General features: G+C 44.8%; 1 non-coding gene across 1 annotated transcript; it reads right to left on the minus strand.

Moving 5' to 3' along the window:
• Positions 1-3,015: 3,015 nt before the first annotated feature.
• trnaa-ugc (transfer RNA alanine (anticodon UGC)) lies at positions 3,016-3,087 on the minus strand. The gene has a single exon. It is a non-coding gene; the product is annotated as a tRNA-Ala (tRNA).
• Positions 3,088-5,379: the final 2,292 nt, after the last annotated feature.

Here is a 5,379-nt window from a genome sequence, read left to right on the forward strand (position 1 = left end):
TCTGAAGCAATGAAGCGCGAAGCGAAACAGTGATGTGTTCGAAGCTTCGAACGTCATCGGTCACGTGACACTGGTGTTTTGATACAAGCTCCTACACAGCGTTTCGAATCACTCCGCTTCAGGAAGAGTGACACAAGCTCCAAAGCCTCGGTATCATTTGCCCATCACTAGTTTATTTCTATTTTTCTCCTCACTGTACATACAGTCAAGTTTCACAGTCAAATTCCTTGTTTGCCTGTTCAAACTTGGCCAATAAAGTTGATTCTGATTCTCATTACAGATGATGACTGAGGCATTATGATTCTCTTTTCTCTGTCTGTCTTCCATCTATCCCATTCTTAGGAATGCAACGGCTGACATTGTCCATGATGTCCTGCAGCTTGCACTGTGTGCGTCCCTCCACCACCATCCCCAGTGAATCCAGACTTGTATCCAGCTCTGAGCCTTATTAACCAGCTTCTCCAGCCGCCTGGTGTTCTCAGCTGGTGAGTGTGAGCGTGAGTGGTTGTCTGTCTCTATGTATTGACCCTGTGATTGACTGTTGAGGAGTCCAGGGTTTTACCCCACCTCTTGCCCAATGTCAACTGGGAGCTCTCCCGCGCCCCTTAAGGATAAGCGCTATCCAGAGATTGGGCCCTTGGTGCCTGATGAGACTTTTCACAAAAGGTCCTTTGACAAGTCATGTTCCGGAATGTTGGATAAGCCTTTGATGCAGGCAAGTCTCTGCTCAGAGTGTGCCCAGACAAGTCAAGTGGGAAAGGAGCAAACATGAAGCAAACAGGTTTTGATCAAAGTCACTGATTCCCAAATACTTTCTACTTTTCAAACGGTAAACTGATAATTTCAATCCATCCTTTTGTTTATCTGTTCATCTATTGGTCTGTCCACCCGTGTGTCCAATTGTACTGAATGAGGTATCTCAGGAACGCATTCATTTTCATGATTCAAATTCTGCACAAACCTTTCCATTTGGACTGAACAATGGCAGCCGCTGTGAGAGTCATTGTGTCTTTGGGTTGTCTGCTAATCCGCATGTCCGTCCCTCCATCCAGCCATACATCCACCTATCCAGTCCTCATTACGGTCTGGTTTGGATCGGCCACCAAACAGGACAGGCACAGACTGCAAAGGACAATCAGGTCTGTGTGAGGAATATATTTGTGAAAATATAGTGTTACTATTCCAACAGTGAAGAATATAGTAGAATAGTATAATATAGAGTTACTATTTCCAAGTGCCTTATAATGTGTGGAGATCATGTTGTTATTATTCATAGTGTCTTATTTTGTACCGTATTCACGACTTTGTATTTACAGGGACAGACACATATTGCTTAAATGTATTGCTGTAGAGTTGGCCAGCTTCATAATGTTAAAGACAGGATACAAGCACTGACCCCAGGTTCTGAAGGGTTAGACACATGAGAGCATGACAGTGTCAGATCACCCTGTGGCTGGCCGCCTGTGGCGAGGGTGTATAGTGTTAATGGCCGAAACACCCAATGAACTACAGGTGCACAACTGATGATGCGCTCCCCTCCCCGATTACAACTTGCCATGGCTGATCCACAGCAATTATAATTAGAGCAAGGTTTGTCCTCTTAGTTGTGTTGTTTGAAATCGCTCCTACTGAGATCATCATATAAGAAGCTATGCAGAAAGTATTCAAGGGATTTTACCATCTAGTCCTTTAAGCTTTATTATTATATACTGTAACAGTATTACATATAGTGGGTTCATATGCGGTAGTCTATATCATAACTTCAGCCATGTGTCCTTATCTGTGTGCTGACCATATCCTTCATTGCTGTATTCAACATATCTTCTAATGGCTACTTTCAGCAGAATAACAAGCCATGTGACAAAGCTGCTTATGTATATTTAGGGCCCGAGCACCAAGCGCTGCGAGGACCCTATTGAAATGTGAGGAAATGCACCCGAAATTAAAGCTGCAAGCAGCGTTGAAGGGCCCTCGCACCTTTGTGCATGTCGGGCAATGTCATGCAAATCAAATGATGATTGGCACAAAAGTCTTACTTCCTGTTGTCACTAGGTGGCAAAATGACTGTGGTAGCTAACTGGCATGTAGATGTCTTCAGGCCGGGACTCTTATTAATCATGACAAGTTTGGAACAGATTGGATAATGTACACTGAAGATACAACAATTTCCTGTTTCATGGCGAACACGGCGTCGCCACGGTGACGGCGTTTGACAAAACCTCAAAAGCTTCATAAGTGAGCATCATCCACGTCTTGGGAATGTTTGGACCAAATTTGAGGTGGCTGTAACTAACCTGCTGAGAGAGAGACGTCTGAGAATAAAACATACACTTCCTCCCTCCACTATGCACATGTCTTCAGAGCCGGACAGTCGTCAAACAGTAGAAATGTGGTGAAGATAGGACCTTGCAGAGTGGAGTTACTGCACTTGTAATGATCACGGCGAAGGAACATTTTCGATGGAAATTCGTTGCACCGCCAAGGCAACAGCTTTTGATGAAAACTCACGGTTTTCACTACGGACCAACACAGTTCAAAGTCAGCAATTTAAAGCAGTCATTCCTGGCAGGGGTATTAAAGACTGAACACTAGTTAGCAAGCAAAGAGGTTGAAATGGGCAACTAAAAGTGGCTGGCATAGTCAAATAATGAAATAGCTGAAAGTAGTGGATAAACAGTCTGAAGTCATTTGCATGTGGATACAAGCTGGCTACAAGTCTGGATTCACTGGGGATGGTGGTGGAGGGACGCACACAGTGCAAGCTGCAGGACATCATGGACAATGTCAGCTGTTGCATTACTAAGAATGGGATAGATGGAAGACAGACAGAGAAAAGAGAATCATAATGCCTCAGTCATCATCTGTAATGAGGACTGGATAGATGGATGTATGGCTGGATGGAGGGACGGACATGTGGATTGGCAGACAGATAAAGACAAATGGCTAACCATTTTGATTTAATGACACACAGCACAACTGTGGTGTAAGGGCTTTTTGTGCTAAACATTAACTTGTTGGAGATGCTGGGGATTGAACCCAGGACCTTGTACATGCAAAGCACACGCTCTACCACTGAGCTACATCCCCTCTCTTGTTTTGAATATTTCAACTGCTCAATGAGTGTCTTCCTACCTCTATGGCTAGTCCTGAGAGGGTAGGGTGAGGAAGTTGCGTATGAAAGAAAATTGACAGTAGTTGTACACTAAGTTGTCAGCTTATTGCATGCACCAAGCTAAAACTGATGGTGTAACACAACAGTCTCTTCCTCTCTTCATGAATGTTACACAGTTGAGTTTATATTCAAACTGCTTAGAGAGATGTTGTTATGGTGTTAACATCACTGCCTCTGGGCTTCCTCAAGCAGCCAATTTCACCAACAGCCCAATCTCTGGAGTATTTTACATTTACATATCCTACTCACCCATCCATCTATAGCGCTTATCCTTAAGGGTCGCGGGAGAGCTCCCAGTTGACATTGGGCGAGAGGTGGGGTAAAACCCTGGACTCCTCAACAGTCAATCACAGGGTCAATACATAGACACAGACAACCACTCACGCTCACACTCACCAGCTGAGAACAGCAGGCGGCTGGAGAAGCTGGTTAATAAGGCTGGCTCAGAGCTGGATACAAGTCTGGATTCACTGGGGATGGTGGTGGAGGGACGTACACAGTGCAAGCTGCAGGACATCATGGTCAACGTCAGCCGTTGCATTCCTAAGAATGGGATAGATGGAAGACAGACAGAGAAAAGAGAATCATAATGCCTCAGTCATCATCTGTAATGACAATCAGAATCAACTTTATTGGCCAAGTTTGAACAGACAAACAAGGAATTTGACTCGGTGAAACTTGACTCTCTATGTACAGTGAGGAGAAAAATAGAAATAAACTACAACAATAGGAAAAGAACAGGACAATATAAACAGTATAGAACTCTTTAACAACAGTATGTACAATAGAGGTAGGTGTAGTGCAGAATTGCAGTGCAAAAATGTTGCAAATGTGCAGGAGTGTGGAACTATTGCACAGTGGATCCTGAGACTCTGAGGCTAGTGTGAGTTCATCAGGGTGACGGCCTGGGGGAAGAAACTGTCTCTGTGTCTGGTGGTTTGGGTGTACAGTGATCTGTAGCGCCTACCAGACGGGAGGAGTTTGAAGAGTTTATGTGCGGAGTGTGAGGGGTCTGCAGAGATGTTACCTGCCCTCCTCCTGACCCTGAACAGGTACAAGTCCTGGATGGAGGGCAGATCGGCCCCAATTATCCTCTCTGCAGACCTGATTGTCCTTTGCGGTCTGTGCCTGTCCTGTTTGGTGGCCGATCCAAACCAGACCGTAATGAGGACTGGATAGGTGGATGTATGGCTGGATGGAGGGACGGACATGCAGATTGTCTTTGCTCTTTTCCCACTTGACTTGTCTGGACACACTGAGAGCAGAGACTTGCCTGCATCAAAGGCTTGTCCAATATTCCAGAACATGACTTCACAAAGTGATGACACATCAAAGGACATTTTTGAACAGTCACAACCCTGGCTCACAGGTTGCAACAAGCGAGGGAGTTCACACACCAAACCAAAAATAGAGGCCTGAGGGTGTTATAAATGCAGCAATGTCACGAGCTCGTTTTGATAAAGGTACTTGCCAGTAACCTTTTAACAGATCAAACTTACTGACCCATTTCGCTGTGCCAACCTGATCCACACAATCCTCCATACGAGGAAGTGGATAGGAGTCTGGCTTAGTGATTTTATTTACTTTGCGAAAATCTGTAGAGGGTCTGAATGTTTGATCTGGCTTTCCAACCAACATGCACGGGGAAGCCCAGCTAGAACAGGATGGCTCTGCAATGTTGTGCTCCAACATATATTTCACCTCCGACTCAAGCTGAGTGCGTTTTTCCTGAGAAACCCGGTAAAACCTCTGGCGAACTGGCTCAGCATCTCCCACGTCAATATCGTGCTCTATCAGATGGGTTCGTGAGGGAGTGTCTAAGAACAGAGAAGGAAATTCCAAAATGAGGTCAGACAACTTTTTCCTTTCAGACTCTGACAAATGACCCAACAATTTATCCAAGTTACTCAGTCATTCTGAATTTTTAAGTCTGCCTTGCATCACCCCATCATTAGGATCACTTATTGTGCCTTTCCCAACTTCTGCCACCAAAGAGGAACAAGACACCGTACCCAACGAAACTCCCAGAGCCGCTGACTTAATTCCTCCTTCACTGGAACGAGGAAAATATGGTTTTAACCTATTAACATGGCACAACTGAGTAGTCTTTCGTCTGTCAAGTGTGGAAACCAGATAATTCAAATCTGACACCTGTTTTACCACAGAATAAGGACCTGAAAACCTTGCCTGAAAAGGTGACCCCACCA

This window comes from Pempheris klunzingeri, chromosome 10, assembly GCF_042242105.1.
Source record: "Pempheris klunzingeri isolate RE-2024b chromosome 10, fPemKlu1.hap1, whole genome shotgun sequence".
NCBI classification, from domain to species: Eukaryota; Metazoa; Chordata; class Actinopteri; order Acropomatiformes; family Pempheridae; genus Pempheris; species Pempheris klunzingeri.